Here is a 27093-nt window from a genome sequence, read left to right as displayed (position 1 = left end):
AGCTTGGATTCTGCACAACCGATGTTCGATTGGCGAAGACAAACCTCGCAAAGGTTCGACGAAGCCAAAAAGTCGGGGCGAAAAATATATCTAGGACTTAATTTCTCTTAAAGCTAGTCATGAGCGTGTCTAGATCATGACGCCGCGCGATCAAGAATGTATGGCAGAATGTATGGCAGTAAGAACAAGAAAAAAGAAAGAAATTGTGTAATAGACTAGAATCTTTGTACTCATTCCATTTGTTAATTACTTATGTATGGATAAAATAAATGTATTGAAAGTTGTGTTTTAAATTCTTGTGTTTTATTTCTCATTAAAAACAAACCCATGTGCAAAGCGAGCATTCTACCATATGAGTTACACCCCCTTTATAAAATAAAGGTCTCGAACGTGTATGATGAGGTAAGAAGCCATTTTGGACTCTTCTTAAGAAGTACTTATAGAATTTGCTTGGATTTTTGTATAAACCTTAATCCAAGTATGAATTAAAGGAATGTGAAAGAAAAACACCTAGAACCGTGATTTAAGGCTCCGAATCTATCAAATTTCTCAGGATTTAATTAATGTTAAAGTAACCCACTAAATGAACTCTACTGCCTATGAATTTTTAATACTGAACATAATATGATATGTTACGAGTTTATATGAAAAATTTGGTGGTCATTGGATAAGGTTATTTAGCTAAACCAAGTAACCGTGTAAAATGAACCTAATGCACCTAAGGAAATTTACAATTTACCATTGGTTCATGATCTTCATGATTGCCAAATGCTAAGAAACCTTGCATTAAACCTAGATATGAATTGAAATGTATGAAGCCTTGAATACAGGATCTCAGGTTCATGACTAGTACCATAAATACAAGGGAGTGTCTTCGAGAATAAGACAACAATCAAAGACTAGAAAAAGGATCCAGATTCAAGTTCGATAGGCTAGAATTTTAAAAAAATAAGAATGGAGGTGCAGGGAATTGAACCCCGTGCCTCTCGCATGCGAAGCGAGCGCTCTACCATATGAGCTACACCCCCTTTATAGAATAAAGGTCTCGAACGTTCATGATGAGGTAAGAAACCATTTTGGACTCTTTTTAAGAATTACTTTTAGAATTTGCTTGGATTTTTGTATAAACCTTAAACTAAGTATGAATTAAAGGAATGTGAAAGAAAAACACCAAGAGCCGTGAATTAAGGCTTCGAACCGATTAAATTGATTGTGATTTAAGTAACATTAATATAACCCACTAAATAAACTCGACTGCCTATGAATTTTTAATACTGAGAATAATATGACATGTTAAGAGTTTATATGAAATTTGGTAATCATTGGATAAGGTTAATTAGCTAAACCAAGTAACGGTGTAAAATGATCATAATGCACATAAGGAAATTTAACTTTGGTTCATGATCTAGATGACCTCCAAATGTTATGAAACTTTTTATTAAACCTAGATTCGAGTTCAGACTATGTCGCTTTTCAACGCATGAACCCATCGCATAGGTTCAAATTGTGTCACTTTTAATGTATGAAGCCTTTGACGTATGTTAACAGTATGTCGCTTTGAACGTATGAAGCCTTTAACAAAGGATGTCAGGTTCATGAATAGTACCATAAATAATAGGGGGAGTGTCCTGGAGAACGAAGCAACAATCAAGGACTAGAACAAGGATCAATATCCAAGTTTTAAAGATAGGAATCTTAAAACAAATAACAATAGAGGTGCAGGGAATTGAATCCCGTGCCTTTTGCATGAGAAGCGAACACTCTACCATATGAGCTACACCCCCTTAATAAAATAAAGGTCCCGAACGTTCATGGGTGAGGTAAGAAACCATTTTGGACTCTTCTGATATTTATTATACATGATGTTGGCAATGGAACCAATACATCTCTCTGGTATGACTCTTGGCTGCCTATCGGTTCTATAGTGTAAAGGTATGTATGGTGAATCATAGGGGAGTCTGGTGTGTTCCCAAAAATGTCAAAGTGAAAAAGTAGCGACTTTCTAATTCATAATTCCAGATGGTCCCCCCCTGCAACTGCAAATCAAGATCGGCAAGAAATGGGGGAGTGTATCAGAGCCATAAGGTCCTTGAGCAGTGAGCAAGAAGACAGAGTTATATGGATGCGTGCGTGATCACCCTGTTTTCTCTAAAAGGCGCCTTGAGGTTAATCAGACATAAACAAGCTACTATGCCTTGGTGTAAACCGGAGAGATTTTAAAGAAGAAACTCATTCGTGGACTGATTCCCACCCTTTACCAGAATCAAAATGAGGAGCGAAAGCCACTCGACCAAGAGGGAGAGGAGCGAAGCAACGAAACCATATAGGTGCAGGAGCGAACGAAGCCACGAGACCAAGAGGGAGAGGAGCGGTATGGTTTCACAAAAGGTAGTCATTATACGGATATCCTTTAACGAATTTCCCGATTCACTGCGATTACCTATTCCCAATGCCACAGGAATGCTCGCTTGTCCGCCTACCAATGATGCCTTTTCACTTGAAGAGAATTACTCAGCCGCATCAAAGAATTCTTCTGACACACGATTATCTTCTACATAGGCGTAGATCTAATATTTAACAAATCTATCATTTCATAGATATTATGAAAACTTCTACCTATCTCTGAGAGAGGGATTTGGTCCCAAAAAAGATATCCTAAGAATAATGGAGGAAGGAATTGTGGAATTGAACTAGATGTGCTTCTATGTTATCGACAATATCTTCTGTTTCGTTCAAGGGAGATCCGAAGTCTCCGGGTTGTTACTGGGTAGAATGCCTTGTGGGTTATCAACCGACTCTTAGTACCAAAATGGGTTGGTTCCTTACAAGAATGACTTCTACCAAGGAGGAAGGGTCCATAACTTCTATTCAAGTTGTTTATGTACCTGCGGGCGATTTAACCGGTCCTGCTGCTCCTGCCTGCCACCACATTTGGTTGGATGCTACTACCGTACTATCAAGAGGATTAGCTGCCAAAGGGATCTATCCAGTAGTAGATCCTGAGGATTCAAGGTCAACTATGCTACAATCTCGGATCATTGGTGAAGAACATTTTGAAGCTGAAAGAAAATCTTTTGTATCCAGCATAGGGGTAAAACATTAAAAGAGCCTTTTCCCTAATAGCTGCATACAAAAGAAAAGATTTTGTATCCAGCATAGGGGTAAAACATTAAAAGAGGTTTTTCCTTAATAGCTGCCGCTGAAAGAAAAGAAATTCTATCCAATATAGGGGTAAAAGTTCGTAAGACCTTTTTCCCTAAGGAAAGCTGCTGAATGAAAGAAAAGAAATTCTATCCTCCACGTATTTTTTCGGATCAAATCGATGCTTTACCCTATTTTTGGGGAGAAAATCGATGCTTTATCCTATTTTTGGGGATCAAGGTCTATCCTCTAGCAATCCCTTCTAGCCGCCGCCGTCAGCTGTTTCATTCATTAATTTGATTTTTGGTCAAAGGTCGAGCCCGCCATTTCCAATTGCTATCACCGAGTAGGGCGAGTGCCTACATAACCTACTCAAGATCAAAAATGAGATCTTCTAAGGTTGGTTATAGTAATGATGGAAATAGTATTGGTATCAGACCCGAATGTAGTTCTACCGAATTTCATTTAGAGGGCTGTTTACTCAGTTCCTAAAAAAAAGAGTAGATCTGAGGCAGGTTCTCTCTTCCAGCTCTACGGATACCAACAATAGTGTTGCAAACATGATAGTCAAGGTATAGTGAGCAAGAAGAAAGAAATGTGGTTGCCCCGCTTTTACCAAAATCAAGAATCTAACTATACGCTTCACTTTCTATGAGTTAATATAGTGGAATACCAGGGTAGCATATACTCTGAAAAGAAGACTACCGGATAACCCACGACTTTAACATGAATGAATATGACTAAAGATCAATCTCAAAGTCTTATTTATCTGGTGACTAAAATGTTATATTTGTTTTCTATAGTAAGGAATCAATCATAGGAAGTGTCATAAGCATGGAAAGCTGCTATAAAGTTGCTTTTGACCAAATCCCTGCAGTTAAACCAAGTTGAATTAAGGGAATGTGAAAGAAAAACACCAAGAACCATGAGTTAAGGCTCCGAACCGATCAAATTTCTCAGGATTTAAGTAACATTAAAATAACATACTAAATGAACTCCGCTGCATATGAATTTTTAATACTGAGCATAATACGACATGTTAATAGTTTATATGAAATTTTGTAGTTATTGATAAGGTTAATTAGCTAAACCAAGTAACGATATAAAATGAACATAATGCACCTAAGGAAATTTACCATTGGTTCATGATCTAGACGACTGTCTAATGCTATGAAACTTTGTATTAAACCTAGATACGAGTTTAGACTACGTTGCTTGTAACACACGAAGTCATGGCATAGGTTCAGACTGTGTTGGTTGAAATGTATGAAGCCTTGGATGCAAGTTCAGACTGTGTCGCTTGGAACGTATGAAGCCTTGGACACAGAATGTCAGGTTCATGACTAGTACTATAAATACTAGGGAGAGTTTCTTGGAGAACAATACAACGATCAAATACTAGAACAAGGATTAAGATCCAAATTCAGAACAATAGTACCAAGCCCCTTCGATCGGAACTATGGTTGAGACCTCATAATTTAAGGATCAAAGTCCTAAAGATAAATCATGATAATAACTCACAATTAAAGATAAGAACTAAAGAGTCCAAGTAATTACAACATGAACAAGAAAAGAAATAGTTTTATAGGCTAGAATCTTTATACTCATTCATTACATGACGTGTAAGTAGCCATCTTGCACTCTTCTTAAGAAATACTTGTAGAAATTGCTTGGATCTTTATATAAACCTTAAACCAAGTATGAATTAAAGGAATAAAAATACCAAGAACCGTGAGTGAAAGCTCTAAACCGATCAAATTCTTGAATATTTTCTTGTAATGCATACGTATGAAGCCTTGGACACAACCTTAAACCAAGTATGAATTAAAGGAATAAAAATACCAAGAACCGTGAGTGAAAGCTCTAAACCGATCAAATTCTTGAATATTTTCTTGTAATGCATACGTATGAAGCCTTGGACACAGGATGTTAGGTTCATTACTAGCATCGTAAATATTAGAGGGAGTGTCTTGGAGAACAAGACAACGATCAAGGAACTCGGAACAAGGATCAATATCCAAGCATCTTTTTTTCTATAGTTTAGAGTCATCAAGTCACCCAATCCTTACACAATTCCAAGGATTTGAACCTAAGATTGAAACTTGTGCCTCTAGCATGCAAAGCAAGCGCTCTACCATATGAGCTAGACCCCTTTTATAGAATAAAGATCTCGAACGTCCATGACGAGGTAAGTAGCCATTTTGGACTCTTCATAATCAATGCTTGTAAACCTTAAACCAAGTATGAATTAAAGGAAAGAAAAAATGGAAGAGGTAAGTAGCCATTTTGGACTCTTCATAATCACAACAATGGAGGTGCAGGGAATTGAACCCTGTGCCTCTCGCATGCGAAGCGCTCTACCATATGAGCTACACCCCCTTTATAAAATAAAGGTCTTGAACGTCCATGACGTAAGTAGCCATAAATTGAAAGTATAACCATGGACTCTTCATAATCAATGCTTGTAGAAATTGCAAGTATAACCATGAACTTTCCGAACCGATCAAATTGCTCATGAAGTCCTTTGGTTCATGATCTAGCTTAATATTAGAGGGAGTGTCTTGGAGATCCTTACAATTCTAAGGATTTAAACCTAAGATTTCAAAACAAACACACATTATTGGAGGCGCAGGGAATTGAACTCTATGCCTCTCGCATGTAAAGCGAGTGCTCTACCATATGAGCTACACTGCCTTTATAGAATAAAAGTCTCGAACGTCCATGACGAGATAAGTGGTCATTTTGGACTCTTCATAATCCATGCTGGTAGAAATTGTATGTATTTTTGTATAAACCTTAAACCAAGTATGAATTAAAGGAAAGAAAAATACCAAGAATCGTGAGTTAAAGCTCTGAACTAGTTAAATTGCTCATGAGTTTATATGAAATTCAGTGCTCATTGGATAATGTTAATTAGTATTTGGTCCTTTGGTTCATGATCTAGCTTAATATTAGAGGGAGTGTCTTGGAGATCCTTACCATTCCAAGGATTTGAACCTACGATTTCAAAACAAACACAATGGAGGAGGTGAATCGTGTGCCTCTTGCATGCAAAACAAGCACTCTACCATATGAACTACACCCCCTTTATAGTATAAAGGTCTCGAACGTCCATGATGAGGTAAGTAACCATTTAGAAATCTTCTTATGAAGTACTTGTAGAAATTGCTTGGATCATTGTATAAACCTTAAACCAAGTATGAATTAAAGAAATGTGAAAGAAAAACACCAAGAACTGTGAGTTAAGGCTCCGAACCGATCAAATTTTTTGTGATTTAAGTAACATTAAAATAACTTACTAAATGAACTCCGCTGCCTATGAATTTTTAATATGAGCATAATATGACATGTTAAGAGTTTATATGAAATTGGGTAGTCATTGGATAAGGTTAATTAGCTAAACCAAGTAACGATGTAAAATGATCATAATGCACATAAGGAAATTAATCTTTGGTTCATACACAAGATGACCTCCAAATGCTATGGAACTTTTTATTAAACCTAGATTCGATTTCAGACAACGCCGCTTTGAACGCATGAACCCATGGCATAGGTTCAAACTGTGTCACTTGAAATATATGAAGCCTTGGACCTAGGTTAATACTATGTCTCTTTGGACGTATGAAGCCTTCAACACAGGTTGTCAGATTCATGACTAGTATCATAAATACTAGGGAGAGTGTCTTGACGAACAAGAACACAATCAAGGACTAGAAAAAGGATCAAGATCGAAATTCTGAAGATACAAGAACACAATCAAGAACTAGAAAAAGTATCAAGATCCAAATTCTGAAGATAAGAACCCAGAACAATAGTACCAAAACCCTTAGACCCGAATTATGGTTGAGTCATAATCCAAGGATCAAAGTTCTAAAGATATATCATGATAAAGAGTCTTAAGTACTTACCCCAAGAAAGAAATCGTCTGATAGGCAAGAATAGACAAGAATTAAGTTTAAAACAAACACAATGGAGGTGCAGGAATCGTGTGATAGGCAAGAATAGACAAGAATTAAGTTTAAAAAAACAAACACAATGGAGGTGCAGGGAATTGAACCCTGTGCCTCTCGCATGCGAAGCGAGCGCTCTACCATATGAGCTACACCCCCTCTATAAAATAAATGTCTTAAACGTCCATGACGAGGTAAGCAGCGATTTTGGACTCTTCATAATCCATGCTTGTAAACCTTAAACCAAGTATGAATTAAAGGAAAGAAAAATACCAAGAATCGTGAGTTAAAGCTCTAAACTGATCAAATTGCTCATGAGTTTATATGAAATTCGGTGCTCATTGGATAAGGTTAAGTAGTATTGGGTCCTTTGGTTCATGATCTAGCTTAATATCAGAGGGAGTATCTCCGGTTCATGATCTAGCTTAATATTAGAGGGAGTGTCTTGGAGATCCTTACAATTCAAAGGATTTGAACCTACGATTTCAAAACAAACACAATGGAGGAGGTGAATCGTGTGCCTCTTGCATGCAAAACGAGCACTCTACCATATGAACTACACCCCCTTTATAGTATAAAGGTCTCGAACGTCCATGATGAGGTAATTAGCCTTTTCGAACTCTTCTTAAGAAGTACTTGTTGAAATTGCTTGGATCCTCGTATAAACCTTAAACCAAGTATGAATTAAAGAAATGTGAAAGAAAAACACCAAGAACCGTGAGTTAAGGCTCTGGACCGATTAAATTTCTCGTGATTTAAGTAACATTAAAATAATTTACTAAATGAACTTCGCTGCCTATGAATTTTTAATATGAGCATAATATGACATGTTAAGAGTTTATATGAAATTGGGTAGTCATTAGATAAGGTTAATTAGATACACCAAGTAATGGTGTAAAATGATCCTAATGCACATAAGGAAATTTATCTTTGGTTCATAATCGAGATGACCTCCAAATACAATGGAACTTTTTATTAAACCTAGATTCGAGTTCAGACAACGCTGCTTTGAACGCATGAACCCATGGCATAGGTTCAAACTGTGTCACTTAAAATATATGAAGCTTTGGACCTAGGTTACACTATGTCTCTTTGAACGTATGAAACCTTGAACACAGGAGGTCAGATTCATGACTAGTATCATGGGAGAGTATCTTGGGGAACAAGAACACAATCAAGGGCTAGAAAAAAGATCAAGATCCAAATTCTGAAGATAAAAACCCAAAACAATAGTACCAAAATCCTAAGACCAGAATTAAGTAAGACCAGAATTAAGGTTGAGTCATAAACCAAGGATCCAAGAATTTATAAACCAAGGTCGAAGAATTTGAAAACAAATAATACAATAGAGGTACAAGGAACTAAACTTTGTGCCTCTCGCATGCGAAACGAGCACTCTACCATATGAGCTACACTCCCTTTATAGAATAAAGTTTCCAAACCTTCATGATGAGGTAAGAAGGTCTGAAGATAAGATTCGAGAACCATATTACCAAGACCCTTTGTACTCATTCCATTTTTTAATTACTTTTATGTATGGATGTTTTATTTCTCATTGAACCTAAGGAGAACCTAAGATTTCAAAACAAACACAATGGAGGTGCATGGAATTGAACGCATGCGAAACGAGCGCTCTATCATATGAGCTACACCCCCTTTATAAAATAACGATCTCAAACGTCCATGACGAGGTAAGTAGCGATTTTGGACTCTTCTCATGAAGTACTTGTAGAAATTGCTTGGATCTTTGTATAAACCTTAAACCAAGTATGAATTAAATGTAAAAGAAAAACACCAAGAACCGTGAGTTAAGGCTCCGAACCGTGTATAAACCTTAAACCAAGTATGAATTAAATGTGAAAGAAAAACACCAAGAATCGTGAGTTAAGGCTCCGAACCGATTAAATTGCTCATGATTTAAGTAACATTAAAATAACCCACTAAATGAACTCCGCTGTCTATGAATTTTTAATACTGAGCATTATATGATATGTTAAGAGTTAATATGAAATTTTGTAATCATTGGATAAGTTTAATTAGCTAAACCGAGTAATGATGTAAAATGACCATAATGCACATAAGTAAATTTAACTTTGGCTCATGATCTAGAGGACCTCCAAATGCTAAGAAACTTTTTATTAAACCTAGATTCGAGTACAAACTATGTCGCTTGGAACGCATGAACCCATGGCATAGGTTCAAACTTTGTTACTTGAAATGTATGAAGTCTTGGACGTAGGTTAACACTATCGCTTCGAACGTATGAAGCCTTGGACACAGGATATCAGGTTCATGACTAGTATCATAAATACTAGGGGAGTGAACAAGGATCAAGATCCAAGTTTTGAAGATAAGAAGCAGAAAAAAAGTACCCAGACCCTTAGATTAGAACAGAATTGAACCTTGTGTCTCTTGCATGCGAAGCGAGTGCTCTACCATATGAGCTACAACCCCCCTTATATAATAAAGGTCCTGAACGTTCATAACGATGTAAGTAACCATTTTGGACAGTTCTTAAGAAATACTAGTAGAAATTGTTTGGATCCTTGTATAAACCTTAAATCAAGTATGAATTAAAGGAATATGAAAGGAAAATACCAAGAACCGTGAGTGAAGACTCCAAATTTAAAATATCTCACTAAATGAACTCCACTGCCTATGAATTTTTAATACTAAGCATAATATGACATGTTAAGAATATATATGAAATTTGGTTGTCATTGGATATGGTTAATTAGTTAAACCGAGTAACGGTGTAAAATGACCATAATGCTCCTTAAGAAATTTACCTTCGATTCATGATCTAGATAACCTCCGAATGCTATGAAATTTTGTATGAAACCTAGATGCGGGGTTAGACTACATCGCTCGAAACGCATGAAGACTTGGACGTAGTTTCAGACTGTGTTGCTTGGAGCGTATGATGCAGACTATGTCACTTGGAATGTATGAAGCATTGGACACAAGTTGTCAAGTTCATGACTAGTACCATAAATCATAGGGAGAGTGTTTGGGAGACTGAAACAAAAAGAGAACAACCTAAAAAGTGACCAAGAACAAGACAACGATCAAGGAATAGAACAAGGATCAAGATCCAAGTTCGGAAGACAAGGACCCATAACAATAGTATTAGGACCCTTAAATCAGAACTAAAGTTGAGATCTCAAGATCCATGGACCAAAGTCCGTCTACGTACTTACAAACCAAGACCAAAAGTATTTAGACCCTTAGATTAGAAGTAAGGTTGACATCTCAGAATTCAAGGACTAAGGTCCGCGTAAGTACTTACAACAAGAACAAGGAAAGAAAGAGTGTGACAAGCTACTTACTTAGTACACACCCAGAACAATAGTACTAAGACCCTTAGATTAGAACTAAGGTTGAGATCTCAGAATCCAAGGACCAAAGTCTGCCTCAGTACTTACAACAAGAATAAGGAAAGAAAGAGTGGGTAGGTTACTTACGGAATAGATAATCATACCTATGGTACCTCTTGCATGCAAAGTGATAGCTGTAGCATGTGAGACTCGAATAAAGACTAATACGAGGAAAGCGAAAATAAATTTAAAAAAATAAAAAAAATCGGTTAAAACTTAAATAAGAAAAAAAAAGTAAACACCAAAATTAAATAGAAAATTAAGTCCAATTATAAGACGATGTTGTTCAAAATATTACAAACCGGGAAACCATTATAAAACAAAAATATAAAAGCCTCAAAAATGTAAAAATGGGCTAGCACTCTAGAACAACCCCCACTATGACCACACAGCTCTTGAATGCTCCTTCACCTCGAGCAGCAGCCTATAAACACCTAAAAAAGAAAAGAGTAAGGGGTGAGTATAATAATACTCAATAAGCAACCTACTCGTAAGCTTTCAACGCATCCTTAACTTAGTAAGTATCACGGGCTTTACTTTTTGTTCTTGGAAGTTTGGGCTTAGGTTTCAATGCTCTCTGAGCAACTGGGTACCCCAACTTTCGAGCAGGTCTCTTAAATGAAGCATACACATAGGGGTCTGTGTGAGTTTTCCATTCTTTCTTTTCTTCGACTTAAGTGGCTTGTCTTATTTATGTAGTGAATGATCAGTGTTCTAGGTTGAGGCGAGAACTCATAAGTTGCAAAAACAGTATGGTTGGATCGGAATCTAAACAATAATTTGAGCGGGCTTACCTAACAACTCTCCCACAGGACCATAAAGTCTTCAAAGTTTGGGGGAAGCGATCCCCTGTGTGTCGGTTAGCTACTAGGTCAACCTACGCTCAGGGACGGGTTTACAGCACAAGGGTCCTATTTTAGGAGACCCTTGGTCATTTACACTAGGTTGGGGCACATGTCGCATGAACCTAACAAGCAACGCCTAGATCCAAGGTATGGAAACCGAAGTAGTGTCTCGACGATACAATACCAAAGTGGAAAGGGTAGTGAACAGCCATGTGACACTGTTCACACTACTATAGCTTAATGAGCTACCTTGATCATTCTTGGTTGTCGTGGAGGCCTACAAGGTTCTTAAGGACTTTTAGGCAGTTTAAATCTCATCTCTCGTTTCTAGGACGTGGAGGTCAACGAGGTTCTTAGGGACCTTTGATCACCACTAATGATACTGAGGTCCAAGGTCTAATGGAAAACATTTTGAACTTGGTCAACGTGTAAGTCACACTAGTTGTAGCGCCCTAATCAAAACTTAGTTCTCTCATGCATGTTCTTCTAGGGAGTTGCATCTATCGATCACCTAATTGCAGAATCCATAATTTGAACTACACCTCTGTCATTTCTAGGAGTTGAAAAGGTCTATTGGGTTCTTAAGGCGGCTAGGTAGCTTAACACGGTCTTCTAGCTCTAGGTTGTTCTATTTTGACTCCTTGAATATTTCTTAGTCTTGAAACACTAGAGTCTAGATCCTATGACTTTCGCTCACGATCATAAAGTGCTCAGTCTATTGGAGGCAACCTAACCTAGGTCATCATCTAGCCAACCTAACTCTAATGCCCTAGTTTTGTGCAGATAAACATGTTCTACAGAGAGAACACATAGTCAAACACCTGGAGCTGACACATACTATATCATGCAAACATACAAGAAAACAAGCTCAATGGGGAGATAACATCCATCAATCCCTTATAGATAAGATCGCAATAGTTTATCTTTCTCTCTAACACAATGAAAAGCACGTAAAACAACATTCATAACAAATCTCAACATTAGACACATGCTTTTTTGCATCGTGGCACCTTAAGGGGCGTTGAGCTTGACACTAGCTTAGCATTGAGATATTGTGACACACAAGTCCCAACACGAGCAAATTTCTAGTTTAAAATTTTAATTTAAGAAATTTTTTTAGAATCTTAGAAGCAAAATTTTAAAATGAAGTAGAAGAGAAAAATTCTTAGAAAATCTTCTATAACTAAAAATGGTAGAAAAATGAAAGAAAATTCAAAGTCAACCCTCAAGGGTTGAGGGTTATTTTGGTCATTTTAAAATTTGGTACATGAAAGTAACATAAACCAGAATTAATGAAAGAAGGTAAAAGAAACAAGAGAGAGAGAAAAGAAGAAAGAGGAAAAAATATGGTTTAAAGTAGACAAGCTTAGTCTCATCCTAGCCATTTCAGTTATTTTCGGTCAAAAATCCTTCTCAACAAATCAAATGATAGACAATGAACGGTAGATGGAAGAAGTAATAAATGAATACAATATATTTGACTGTCATAAAACAACAAATATGATATTTATAGTAAGCAGTAATGGAAGTCAAGCATCATACCAGATATTTGCTCATAATAAATTGTCAAAATATGATACATATGATACATCATAATTCAAGACTAAATATCCTTAACACCACTCTGCAAGCTAAGCATTGAACTTGAACGAACGTAAAACTCGGATCTGAAAAGTTCAGAGAGAGGTCTAGAAACACTTTTTGTGAAGATATCAGCAACTTGGAGATGGGAAGTTACATACTGTCTACCTTTTCAGAAGAGAATGGAAGAGACAACAGAGCTAATGGATTGCAGTTTTATGTATGTTGAGGTCTGAGTTAACCATAGAGTGACCAGAAACACTACTGGCGACTCAAGAGCCACCCACAACTCTATGACGGAGACCAAAGCAAAATGATTGAAGTTGGGGACTTTGATTGGACGAACTGACTTTGCGATAGTCAAGATGGACGAATTCGACATCGTGTTAAGGACGAACTTCCTACTAGAACACAAAGTTATTCCCATGCTCCTAGCAAAAAGCTTGGTAATAACAGGGTCGAACCCGATAATTATCCAGAAAAACACCCATTAGCCTAGAGGGATGAAAATGGTGTTAGCAGTACAGTTGAGAAAGGATCTAAGTCATGATGAGCATACACTTGCTACCATTACCGTATTTGGAGAGGAAAGCTTGAGTGAATGGGGTTGTAGTACATGATAATAAAAATGAAAAAAATGTTGTGACCTCATGCATTATTGTGTGTTCATGCATCCGGGGATACCCCTTCTCCTTTTAGGATAGTATGGATACATATAGTACAAGGTAGGAAAACGATCATTATGTTTACCATAATGCTACCATGACGGTCACTATTCCTAATGGGTGTCTAGCATCAACAACTACTAGAGAATGCTCGCCTGATCAAAAAAAGGCCTAGGAGGTATGCGAACATACTAGTGGGTCCATATTCGCACATATAAACCATGTGTTGGAAAATTATGTACACATCCAATTCCCCGCTTTGGATAGTCGCCGTAGAAAAATAGACTGATATGATAGGTCTCATTCATGATTCTGTGTTTGCATTTAACCTCAACAAATGGGTCACTTACTAAATATTTCTTAAAATACTCAAGCCACCTGCTTGTTTCAGGTAAAGGCAAGTCATCCGTGTACTACTGACGACGACATCGCAACTCGAGATCATTTTACATGCATAAGGTAGTCGCATTTATTTTCTTAGACTTAAAAACGTCTTATTCTAGCCTATAGTTTATTGCTGTATCATTTTAAAGATATTTTCGAACACGTAAGTCTATGACATTGTTTTAATTACGTTATTTCTGCATAAAAATGATTACGTTATGAAATTGATAGCAACTCAAGGTAAGTTTACTCTTTTTAGGTAAGTGATGGAGTGAATGGAACCATGTAAAGTAAGTACACCCTATTTACGTAACTTATACAGTTCTAGGTCTTTAAAAAAAAAAAAAAAAAAAAAAAAAAAAAAAAAAAAAAAAAAAAAAAAAAAAAGTGAGTATAAACCCAATGCCTTGGGGATGCCAATTGTACCTTGATGCCTCTCACGTTAAAAAAAGCTTTACCAAATAAGCTATACTACAAATTCTCCTACTTTTCCTTTTTATTATTAAATATAATAATTTTATTAAAGACTTTAGGGGTTGAATTTCAGGATGTGGTAGAAGAGAAAATTTTTTAAAATAATACACCGGGACCAAAGAAAATATAAAATAAAATGAGAGAAAAAATCAAAGTCAACCCGATAGGAATTAGACATTTTTGCACTTTCTCCGATTTAGGAAATTGTAACGACCCTAGATTTCTACTTAGCTAGAGTTGTTACCATCATCTCATAATCATTTCTATGCATAAATTATCATTTAAACTTCTTCATAAAACGTAAACTCTATCTTAAAACACTGTTATGGACATACGTATTCGAAAACATGTTTAAAACGACACAATGAAAGACTAAATAAAATAAATAAATATTTAAATTAAAAACCTCATATTCTAGCCTAAGGCTAAGAAAATAAATGCATCTACCCTATGCATGTGTCATGGTCTCGAATTGCGATGTCGTCAACATTCGTACAGTGATGCCTATGCATGTGTCCTGGTTTTGAATTGCGATGTCGTCATCATTCGTACAGTGATGCCTTGCCTTTACCTTAAATAGAAGTAGCAATTGGCTTAAGTATTTTAAGAAATACTTCGTAAGTGACCCACTATTGAGGTTAAATGCAAACTCATACAATTTCATAAATGAGACCTATCATAAGAGTCTATTTTCTTATGGTGGCTATCCTAACAGTTTGCACATCTCCTAGTCCTCTTTCTAGTCGGGCGAGCATTCTATGGTAGCTGTTGATGCAAGACACTCGTTAGGAATAGTGACCCAGTATTATGATAAACATAATGAGCGTTCCCCTACCTAGTAGCATACGCGTCCATAATATATTGAAGAAGAAGGGGTATCCCCCGATGCATGAGCGCACAATAATGCATGAGGTCCCAACATTTTTTCATTTTCATTATCATTTAATGCACAACTAGCATCTTCCTTCATATCATATTATTTTTCATATCGTTTATCATATCTTTCATGCATATGTCGAGGTTGTATTTCATGCTAGCTCGTCGTTTTGCATGTCAATCATATCATAAAATTTGGCATGTTAAGATTATATATGAAATTTGGTGGGTATTGGATTAGGTTAATTAGCTAAACCAAGCAACGATGTAAAATGACTACATTGCCCCTAAGGAAATTTACCGTAAAGAAATTTATGGTAAGGTTCAAACTATGTTTTATTTCTCATGAAAAATTTATCAAGAACAGAACTAAAGGGTGTAAGTACTTACAACAAGAACGAACAAGAAAAGAGAGAGTGTGGCTAAGTACTTATGTATGTGTACTTGCCCTTTTGTTTTTTAAAAAAATGATAATTACTTATGTATGTAATAAAATAAATTTATTATTATGGAGGTGCAGGGAATTGAACCCTGTGCCTCTCGCATGCAAAGCAAACGCTCTACCATATGAGCTACACCCCCTTTATAAAATAAAGGTCCCGAATGTCTATGAGGAAGTAAGTAGCCATTTTGGGCTCTTCATAATAAATACTTGTAGAATTACATCTATCTTTGTATAAACCTTAAAAAAAGTATGAATTAAACGAATATGAAAGAAAAACACCATGAACGGTGAGTTAAAGCTCCAAAATGATCAAATTGCTTCTGATTTAAGTAACGTTAAAATACTCCACTAAATGAATTTTGCTGCCTATTTATTTTTAATATTGAGCATAATATGATATATTAAGAGTTTATATGAAATTTTATGGTCATTGGATAAGGTTAATTAGCTAAACCAAGTAACGGCGTAAAATGACCATAATGCACCGAAGGAAAATTACCTTTGGTTCATTATCTAAATGACCTCCAAATGCTATGAAACTTTGTATTAAACCTAGGGAATTGAACCATGTGTCTCTCGCATGCGAAGCGATCGCTCTACCATATGAGCAATACTCTCTTCATTAGAATAAAGGTCCCGAACGTCTATGACGAAGTAAGTAGTCAATTTGGACTCGTCTTAAGAAGTACTTGTAGAAATTGCTTGGATCTTTGTATAAAGTTTAAACCAAGATGAATTAAAGGTATGTAAAAGAAAAACATCAAGATCAATGAGTTAAGTCTCTGAACCGATCAAATTGTTCGAGATTTAAGTAATGTTAAAATAAATCAGTAAATGAACTCCGCTGACTATGAATTTTTAATACTGGGCATAATATGACATGTTAAGAATTTATATGAAATTTTGTGGTCTTGGATAAAGTTAATTAGCTAAACCAAGTAACGGTGTAAAATGATCACAATGCACATAAGGAAATTTACCTTTGGTTCATGATCTAGATTGTTAGGTTATGGAGCCTCCTTCTTATATATAGCTTGGTCAACGGTTATATTTGGTAAAGTTATATATAGTAAAGCTATGTATGGTAAAGCTATATCCGGTAAAGCTATATATGGTAAATAGCTATATATAATAAATGACTAAATCTGGTAAAGCTATATATAGTAAACTAACCATATATATATCTCGTCCGGTAGAGCTTTGAAAATGTACTTTCTATTCTCTGTACTCTCTCTTGTTGTACATACCTGGAGTCATCAATAAAAAATAAATAAATAAAAAAATCCTTTTAGCCAAAATTCTCCTTGCAATTTTCACTATCCCATTCTTTGTGTTCATCTAGATCGAGCGTGTGCACTGTTGTGCGATCCTAACAATTGGTATCAGAGCTAGGCGAAATTCACCACGATCTGTGAAGATGGAAAGTTCAAAGATTGGAATTGAGAAGTTCGATGGATCCGATTTCGGTTTCTAGAAGATGCAGATTGAAGATTATCTGTACCAGAAAGATCTTCACAAATCTCTGTTGAGGGTGAAGCCGGATACCATGATCACGGAACAATGGAAGCTCAAGGATCGACAAGCCTTAGGGATGATCCGGTTGACGCTATCCAGAAACGTGGCGTTTAACATCATCAAGGAGAAGACAATGTCAGATCTGATGAAGGCGCTATCAAATATCAATGAAAAACCGTCGGCTATGAACAAGGTGTATTTGATGCGTAGATTGTTCAATCTACAGATGTCTGAAGGTGGACGTGTTGCTGATCATATAAATGAATTCAATATGATCATAAGTCAACTGGGTTCGGTGGAAATTAATTTCGAAGATGAAATTAAAGCATTGATTTTGATGTCATCCTTACCCGAGTCATGGGATACTGTTGTTGCCGCAATCAGCAGTTCCCGAGGATCTGATAAACTGAAATTTGATGAAATTCGAGATGTAGTTCTCAGCGAAAGTATTCGCAAATGGAAAACTGGAGATTCATCATGCAATGCTCTCAGTGTTGATCGAAGGGGAAGAAGCAAATCAAAGAGCTCAAACAAACATGGGCATTCAAAATCAAAGAACCTGGGAAAATCTCCAAACAAACCCAACGTTACGTGTTGGAGCTGTGGGGGAAAAGGACACTTTCAAACAGATTGTACAAAACTGAAGAAGAAGCAAAATCATAAATATGAAGATGATGATGATTCTATATATACAACAGAAGATGCTGAGGACGTTTTAATCCTTAGTGTGGACAGCCCAGCTGAATCCTGAATTTTGGATTCAGGTGCATCGTTTCATTCGTCTCCAAGTAAGGAATTGTTTCGAAATTTCAAAGCAGGAAATTTCGGGAAGGTGTATCTTGCCGACAACAAAACCTTTGAGATTGAAGGAAAGAGAGATGTCTCCATACAAACTTCAGCAGAAAATCAGTGGACATTACAAGATGTCAGATACATTCCTGGTCTCAAGAAGAACCTGATCTCTATTGGTCAGTTGGATAGCACAGGCTATGCAGCAGAGTTTGGAAAGAGTTCCTGGAAGATTGTGAAGGGCGCCATGGTTGTTGCACGTGGCACAAAATCCGGAACCTTATACACTACTGCAGAGTGTATAAACATGACTGCTGCTGCTGAGAGTGCTTCCAATTCAAGTCTATGGCACAATAGACTTGGACATATGAACGTCAAAGAAATGAAGATGCTGACTGCGAAAGGAGCTTTAGAAGGCTTAAAATCTGTTGATATGGGTCTTTGTGAGAGCTGTGTTATGGGCAAACAGAAACGAGTTAGTTTCACAAAGGCTGCTAGAGAACCGAAGAAAGTGCGGTTGGAAATGGTCCATAGAGACGTCTGGGGACCATCTCCAGTTTCATCACTTGGTGGATCAAGGTACTACGTCACCTTCATCGATGACTTCAGCAGGAAGGTATGGGTTTACTTTCTGAAACACAAGTCAGATGTGTTCACCACCTTCAAGAAGTGGAATGCTGAAGTTGAAAATCAGACCGGCTTGAAGATCAAATGCCTGAGGTCTGAGAATGGAGGAGAGTACAACAAATCAGAGTTTATAACATTTTGTGCAGCTGAGGGAATTAGATTAATAAGAACAATTCCCGGTAAGGCAAGACAAAATGGTATTGCAGAAAGGATGAACAAAACATTGAATGAGCGAGCAAGAAGCATGAGGATTCATTCTGGACTGCCAAAGACATTCTGGGTTGATGATGTGAACACAGCAGCATATTTGATTCATAGAGGGCCGTCAGTATCCTTGAAGTTCAAATTGCCCGAAGAAGTATGGACAGGAAAAGAACTCAAGTACTCTCACTTAAGAACCTTTGGTTGTACTGCGTATGTTCATGTTGATCCAGAGAAGAGAGATAAGCTTGATGCTAAGGCTGTGAAATGCTACTTCATAGGCTATGGCTCTCACATGTTCGGGTACAGGTTTTGGGATGAGAAAAATATGAAAATCCTAAGACACTGTGATGTGACCTTTGATGAAAATGTCATGTACAAGGACAGAGAGAAGATAAACTCTGAGACTACGAAGCAAGTGGGAGTTGAACTTGAGTGGCAAGAAAATTCACGTAGTGATGGTACAACAGAAGCTCAAGAAACTCCTGATTCTATTGCTGAAGAACAAGACGTGGAGCAAGTTGCACCTGAGCAGGTGTTGAGGAGATCATCCAGAACTATCAAAGCACCAGATAGATATTCAACCTCATTACATTATCTGTTGCTGACTGACGAAGGAGAACCAAAGTTCTTTGATGAGGCCCTACAAGTGGAAGATTCAACCAAGTGGGAGCAAGCCATGGATGATGAGATGAGCTCACTTGAAAGGAATAATACGTGGGTGCTAACTGAGTTGCCTACAGGAAAGTGAGCTCTGTTGAACAAATGGGTGTTCAAAATCAAGGTTGAACCAGATGGCAGAAGGAGGTTTAAGGCTCGGTTAGTAGTTAAAGGATATTCACAAAGAAAAGACATTTATTATGCTGAGATCTTTTCTCCAGTTGTGAAATTAACTACTATCTGAATTCTGCTGAGTATTGTTGCATCGGAGAATTTGCACCTTGAGCAAATGGATGTAAAAACGGCGTTTTTACATGGAGATCTAGATAAGGAGATCTATATGCAACAACCAGAAGAGGTTGCAGCTCCAGGCAAGGAGCACATGGTGTGTAAGCTCAATAAGAGCTTGTATGGTCTGAAACAAGCACCGAGACAATGGTACAAGAAGTTTGACTTCTTCATGTGCAAGAGTGGTTTCCACAGAAGTGAAAAGGATCAGTGTTGCTATCTCAAAGAATACACTGATTCTTATGTGTTTCTACTCCTATACGTGGATGATATACTAATTGTTGGATCAAGTATGAGAGAGATAAACCACATGAAGGCAAGCTTGTCTTCAGTATTTGAGATGAGAGATTTGGGTGCAACAAAGAAAATTCTTGGGATGAGGATTTCTCGAGATAGATCTGCTGGCACATTAAATCTATCCCAAGAGCAGTACATTGAGAAGGTGTTGTCCAAATTCAAGATGAATGATGCTAAACCCAGGACTACCCCCTTGGCAAATCATATTAAACTGTCAAAGGGGCAATCTCCCAAGACAGTTGAGGAACGTGAGCACATGGCATCAGTTTCGTACGCTTCTGCAATTGGGAGTTTGATGTATGCTATGGTCTGCACTAGACCTGACATAACACATGCAGTGGGAGTTGTTAGCAAGTACATGGCAAATCCAAGGAAAGAACATTGGGAAGCTGTGAAGTGGCTTCTGAGATATCTGAAAGATACATCCAATACTTCACTTTGTTATGGCAATGGCAAAGTAGTTTTGCAAGTTTTTGTGGATATCATATTATTATTGTTATCGTTTATCATATCTTTCATGCATATGTCGAGGTTGTATTTCATGCTAGCTCGTCGTTTTGCATGTCAATCATATCATAAAATTTGGCATGTTAAGATTATATATGAAATTTGGTGGTTATTGGATTAGGTTAATTAGCTAAACCAAGCAACGATGTAAAATGACTACAATGCCCCTAAAGAAATTTATCCTAAGGTTTTCATGCTAGCTCGTCGTTTTGCATGTCAATCATATCATAAAATTTGGCATGTTAAGATTATATATGAAATTTGGTGGTTATTGGATTAGGTTAATTAGCTAAACCAAGCAACGATGTAAAATGACTACAATGCCCCTAAAGAAATTTATCCTAAGGTTCAAACCAAGTTTTATTTCTCATGAAAAACTACAATGCCCCTAAAGAAATTTATCCTAAGAGGGTAAGTACTTACAACAAGAACAAGAAAAGAGAGAGGGTGGCTGAGTACTTACCTTTTTGTTTTTAAAAAAATGATAATTACTTATGTATGTATTAAATTTATTTTAAAAAAATGATAATTACTTATGTATGTATAAAATAAATTTATTAAGGAGGTGCAGAGGATTGAACCCTGTGTCTCTCACATGCAAAGCAAGTGCTCTACCATATGAGCTACACTAACTTATTAGAACAAGGGTCCCGAACGTCCATGACGAGGTAAGTAGTCATTTTGGGCTCTTCATAATAAATACTTGTAGAAATTGCATGTATCTTTGTATAAACCTTAAACAAAGTATGAATTAAACAAATATGAAAGAAAAACACCATGAACTGTGAGTTAAAGCTCCAAATTGATCAAATTGCTTCTGATTTAAGTAACATTAAAATACTCCACTAAATGAATTTCGCTGCCTATTTATTTTTAATACTGAGCATAATATGATATGTTAAGAGTTTATATGAAATTTTGTGGTCATTGGATAAGGTTACTTAGTTAAATCAAGTAATGGTGTAAAATGACCATAATGCACCAAAGGAAATTTACCTTCGGTTCATTATCTAAATGACCTTCTAATGCTATGAAACTTTGTATTAAACCTATGGAATTGAACCATGTGTCTCTCGCATGCGAAGCGATCGCTCTACCATATGAGCTACACCCCCTTTATTAGAATAATGGTCCCGAACGTATATGACAAAGTAGTCAATTTGGACTCTTCTTAAGAAGTACTTGTAGAAATTGCTTGGATCATTGTATAAAGCTTAAACCAAGATGAATTAAAGGTATGTGAAAGAAAAACATCAAGAACAATGAGTTCAGTCTCTGAACCGATCAAATTGTTCGAGATTTAATGTTAAAATAAATCACTAAATGAACTCCGCTGACTATGAATTTTTAATACTTAGCATAATATGGCATGTTAGGAATTTATATGAAATTTTGTGGTCATTGGATAAGGTTAATTAGCTAAACCAAGTAACGGTATAAAATGACCATAATGCACATAAGGAAATTTACCTTTGGTTCATGATCTACATGACATCCAAATGCTATAAAACCTTGTATTAAACCTAGATGCGAGTTCAGACTATATCCCTTTGGACGCACTAAGCTATGACATAGGTTTAAATTGTGTCAATTGAAATGTTTGAGCCCTTGGATGTAGTTTCGGACTGTGTCACTTTATGAAGCCTTGAACATAGAATGTCAAGTTCATGACTAGTACCATAAATACTAGGAATGTCTTGGAGAACAAGACAACGATCAAGAACTAGAACAAGGATCAAGATCCAAGGTCTGAAGATAAGAACCCATAATAATAGTACCAAGACCCGTAGACCAGAACTAAGGTTGAGGCCTCATAATCATAGGATAAAGAGTCCTAAAGATAGATCATGACAAGAAATCACAAGTGAACAACAGAACTAAAGAATTCAAATCCTTACAACAAGAACAAAAAAAGAGAAGAAAAGAAAAGAAATAGTGTGACAGGCTTTGTACTCCTTCAATCTTTTAATTACTCATGTATAAGTCCTAAAGATTTTAATTACTTATGTATAAGTCCTAAAGAAAAATCATGATAAGAACTTAATCAAGAACAAAACTAAAGAGTCCAAGTACTTAAATAAGAAAAAAAGAAAAAAAGAAATAGTATGATAGGCTAGAATCTTAAAACAAATACAATGGAGGTGCAGGGAATTAAACTTCGTGCCTCTCGCAAGCAAGCGAGCGTTCTACCATATGAGGTACACCCCTTTTGTAAGATAAAAGTCCCAAACGTTCATGACGAGTGAAGAAGCCATTTTGGACTCTTCTTAAGAAGTACTTTTAGAATGTGCTTCGATCTTTGTATTAAACTTAAACCAACTATGAATTAAAGAAATGTGAAAGAAAAACACCAAGTGATTAAATTGCTCATGATTTAAGCAACATTAAAATAACCCACTAACTGAACTCCGCTCCACTCCCTATGAATTTTTAATACTTAGGGTAATATGACATGCTAAGAGTTTATATGATATTTGGTAGTCATTAGATAAGATTATAAGATTAATTAGCTAAACCAAGTAACTTTAGTTCATGATGTAGATGACCTCCTAAACCAAGTAACTTTAGTTCATGATGTAGATGACCTCCTAAACCAAGTAACTTTAGTTCATGATGTAGATGACCTCCAAATGCTATGAAACTTTTTAATTAAATCTATATTCGAGTCTAGACTGTGTCGAATTGTAGTCATTGATAATGCTATGGTGTGATAGGCTAGAATCTTGAAACAAATACAATGGAGGTGCAGGTGGAGGTGCAAGGAATTGAACCTCGTGCCTCTCGCATGCGAAGCGAGCGCTCTACCATATGAGCTATACCCCCTTTATAGAATAAAGACCCCGAATGTTCATGATGAGGTAAGAAGACATTTTTTACTCTTCTTAAGAAGTACTTTTAGAATTTGTATGGATTTTTGTATAAACCTTAAACCAAGTATGAATTAAAGGGATGTGAAATAAAAACACCAAGAACCACGAGTTAATGCACCGAACCAATCAAATTTTCCAGTATTTAAGTAACGTTAAAATAACTCACTAAATGAACTCTGCTGCCAATGAATTTTTAATACATAGCATAATATGATATGTTTGGAGTTTATATGAAATTTGGTTGTCCTTGGATAAGGTTAATTAGTTAATCCAATTAACGGTGTAAAATGACCATAATGCACATAAGGAAATTTACCTATTGTTCATGATATAGATGACCTCCAAATTCTATGAAACTTTATATTAAACCTAGATGCGAGTTTAGACTACGTCATTTGGAACACATGAAACCATTACATAGGTTTAGACTGTGTCACTTGAAATGTATGAAGCCTTGGACATAAGTTAATATTGTGTTGCTTCGAACGTATAAAGTCTTGGACACAGGATGTCAAGTTCATGATTATACCATAAATACTACGGGGAGTGTCTTTAGAACATGAAAACAATCCAGAAGTAGAAAAAGAATCAAGATCCAAATTCGAAAGATAAGAACCGAGAACAATAGTACCAAGACCCTTAGATTACAAGGACAACTAAGGTTGAGTCATAATCCAAGTTTTAATGATAGATCATGATAAGAACTCACAAGTCAAGTGTGATAGGCTAGAATCTTAAAACAAAAATACAATGGAGGTGCAGGGAATTGAACCCCATGCCTCTCGCATGCGAAGCGAGCGCTCTACCATATGAGCTACACCCCCTTCATAAGATAAATGTCTCAAACGTTCATGATGAGGTAAGAAGCCATTTTGGACTCTTTTAAGAAGTACTTTTAGAATTTTCTTGGATCTTTGTATAAACCTTAAGGAATGTGAAAGAAAAATACCTAGAATTGTGATTTAAGGCTCTGAACCGATCAAATTTCTAAGGATTTAAGTAACGTTAAAATAACCCACTAAATGAACTCTGCTGCCTATGAATGTTTAATACGAGCATAATACGACATGTTAGAAGTTTATATGACATTTGATGGTCATTGGATAAGATTAATTCGCTAAACCAATTAAAAGTGTAAAATGATCATAATGCACATAAGGAAATTTACCTATGGTTCATGATTTAGATGACCTCCAAGTTCTATGAAACTTTGTATTAAACCTAGATGTGAGTTTAGACTATATCATTTCGAACGCATGAAGCCATTGCATAGGTTCAGAATGTGTCACTTGAAATGTATGAAGTCTTGGACGTAGGTTAACTTTGTGTCGCTTGGAACGTAGGAGCCTTGGACTCAGGATGCCACGGTCATGACTAGTACCATAAATACTAGGCGGAGTGTCTTCGAGAATAAGACAACAATCAAGGACTAGAAAAAGAATCAAGATTCAAGTTCTGAAGATAAGAACCTAAAATAACAGTACCAAGACCCTTAGACCAGAACTAAGGTTGAGACCTCATACTCCAAGGATCAAAATCTTAAACATAGATCATGATAAGAACATACAATTCAAGAACAGAACTAAGGAGTTCAAGTACTTACAACTCTTGTACCCTATGGCCTAAGTGAGCTACCCTCTGGCACATACGTGTGTCACAGTGTGGGCGAGCGTGTCAAGATTAGTGTCTCGTGCAGCTTCCTTTGAAATGAGTTTTTTCAAGGACAGTATCGGGCGGCACGGGTGTGCGGTGTTGCGTTCTAGCCCGCGTGTTGAAGGTTGCTACATACACCCGCTATCTGACACGGTATCAGTAAGTGACATGGTATGGGCACGGGAGGCCTAATGCCTCGTTAGAACCTGGATGGATGGATGTTCGGCAAGTCCCGATGAGATGAGCGACACGCGGGCCCATTCTTGATAGAATGATCAAGTGAGTTTTGATGGCCAACGACACCCTGAGACTCGGGACGGTATCAAGACATATTGGCCATGTCGATGGAGATCGAGATGACAAGATGAGACGCGATGGTGCATTGAGAGTCCTTGGCCCAAGCAGAGGCAAGGTCGAGGCGAATGACTTGGCCTAGTGTAGAGGTAAGTCAATTGTGTCGCATACTATTGAACATGCACGCGCAGGCAGCGTGTGTGATCGAACGAGCTTGGATTATGCACAACCGATGTTCGATTGGCGAAGACAAACCTCGCAAAGGTCCGATGAGGCCAATAAGCCGGGGCGAAAAATATATCTAGGACTTAATTTCTCTTAAAGCTGGTCATGAGCGTGTCTAGATCATGACGCCTAGCGGTCAAGAATGTATGGTAGTAAGAACAAGAAAAAAGAAAGAAATTGTGTAATAGACTAGAATCTTTGTACTTATTCCATTTGTTAATTACTTATGTATGGATAAAATAAATGTATTGAAAGTTGTGTTTTAAATTCTTGTGTTTTATTTCTCATTAAAAACAAACCCATGTGCAAAGCGAGCATTCTACCATATGAGCTAGACCCCTTTTATAGAATAAAGGTCTCGAACGTTCATGATGAGGTAAGAAGCCATTTTGGACTCTTCTTAAGAAGTACTTATAGAATTTGCTTGGATTTTTGTATAAACCTTAATCCAAGTATGAATTAAAGGAATGTGAAAGAAAAACACCTAGAACCGTGATTTAAGGCTCCAAATCTATCAAATTTCTCGGGATTTAATTAATGTTAAAATAGCCCACTAAATGAACTCTACTGCGTATGAATTTTTAATACTGAACATAATATGATATGTTACGATTTTATATGAAAAATTTGGTGGTCATTGGATATGGTTAATTAGCTAAACCAAGTAACGGTGTAAAATGAACATAATGCACCTAAGGAAATTTAAAATTTACGATTGGTTCATGATCTTTATGATTGCCAAATGCTAAGAAACCTTGCATTAAACCTAGATATGAATTGAAATGTATGAAGCCTTGAATACAGGATCTCACGTTCATGACTAATACCATAAATAGGAGTGTCTTGGAGAATAAGACAACAATCACTAGAAAAAGGATCTAGAAATATGAAAGAAAAACACCAAGAGCCGTGAATTAAGGCTTCGAACCGATTAAATTGATTGTGATTTAAGTAACATTAATATAACCCACTAAATGACATGGAGGTGCAGGGAATTGAACCCCGTGCCTCTCGCATGCGAAGCGAGCGCTCTACCATATGAGCTACACCCCCTTTATAAAATAAAAGTCCCGAACGTTCATGATGAGGTAAGAAGCCATTTTGGACTCTTCTTAAGAAGTACTTTTAGAATGTGCTTGGATCTTTGTATTAAACTTAAATCAAGTATGAATTAAAGGAATGTGAAATAAAAACACCAAGAATCGTGAGTGAAGGCTCAAAACCGATCAAATTTCTCAGGATTTAAGTAACATTAAAATAACCCACTAAATGAACTCCGTTGCCTATAAATTTTTAATACTGAACATAATATGACATGTTAAGAGTTTATATGAAATTTGATAGTCATTGGACAAGGTTAATTAGCTAAACCAAGTAACGGTGTAAAATGACCATAATACACATAAGGAAATTTACATTTGGTTCATAC

At 36.6% G+C, this 27093-nt stretch overlaps 6 non-coding genes across 6 annotated transcripts; all 6 read right to left on the bottom strand.

The window, feature by feature from the left end:
* Positions 1-955: 955 nt before the first annotated feature.
* Positions 956-1028, bottom strand: TRNAA-CGC (transfer RNA alanine (anticodon CGC)). The gene has a single exon. It is a non-coding gene; the product is annotated as a tRNA-Ala (tRNA).
* A 6149-nt stretch (positions 1029-7177) lies between these two features.
* TRNAA-CGC (transfer RNA alanine (anticodon CGC)) lies at positions 7178-7250 on the bottom strand. The gene has a single exon. It is a non-coding gene; the product is annotated as a tRNA-Ala (tRNA).
* An 8552-nt stretch (positions 7251-15802) lies between these two features.
* TRNAA-UGC (transfer RNA alanine (anticodon UGC)) lies at positions 15803-15875 on the bottom strand. Its single transcript has one exon. It is a non-coding gene; the product is annotated as a tRNA-Ala (tRNA).
* Positions 15876-23372: 7497 nt separating this feature from the next.
* On the bottom strand, positions 23373-23445 carry TRNAA-CGC (transfer RNA alanine (anticodon CGC)). Its single transcript has one exon. It is a non-coding gene; the product is annotated as a tRNA-Ala (tRNA).
* A 798-nt stretch (positions 23446-24243) lies between these two features.
* Positions 24244-24316, bottom strand: TRNAA-CGC (transfer RNA alanine (anticodon CGC)). The gene has a single exon. It is a non-coding gene; the product is annotated as a tRNA-Ala (tRNA).
* A 2328-nt stretch (positions 24317-26644) lies between these two features.
* TRNAA-CGC (transfer RNA alanine (anticodon CGC)) lies at positions 26645-26717 on the bottom strand. The gene has a single exon. It is a non-coding gene; the product is annotated as a tRNA-Ala (tRNA).
* Between the last annotated feature and the right edge of the window lie 376 nt (positions 26718-27093).

This window comes from Cucurbita pepo, chromosome 6 (assembly GCF_057944985.1).
Source record: "Cucurbita pepo subsp. pepo isolate OVF chromosome 6, ASM5794498v1, whole genome shotgun sequence".
NCBI lineage: Eukaryota > Viridiplantae > Streptophyta > Magnoliopsida > Cucurbitales > Cucurbitaceae > Cucurbita > Cucurbita pepo.
Note: the sequence above shows the minus strand (reverse complement) of the source record. Positions and strands in the feature narration are given on the sequence as shown.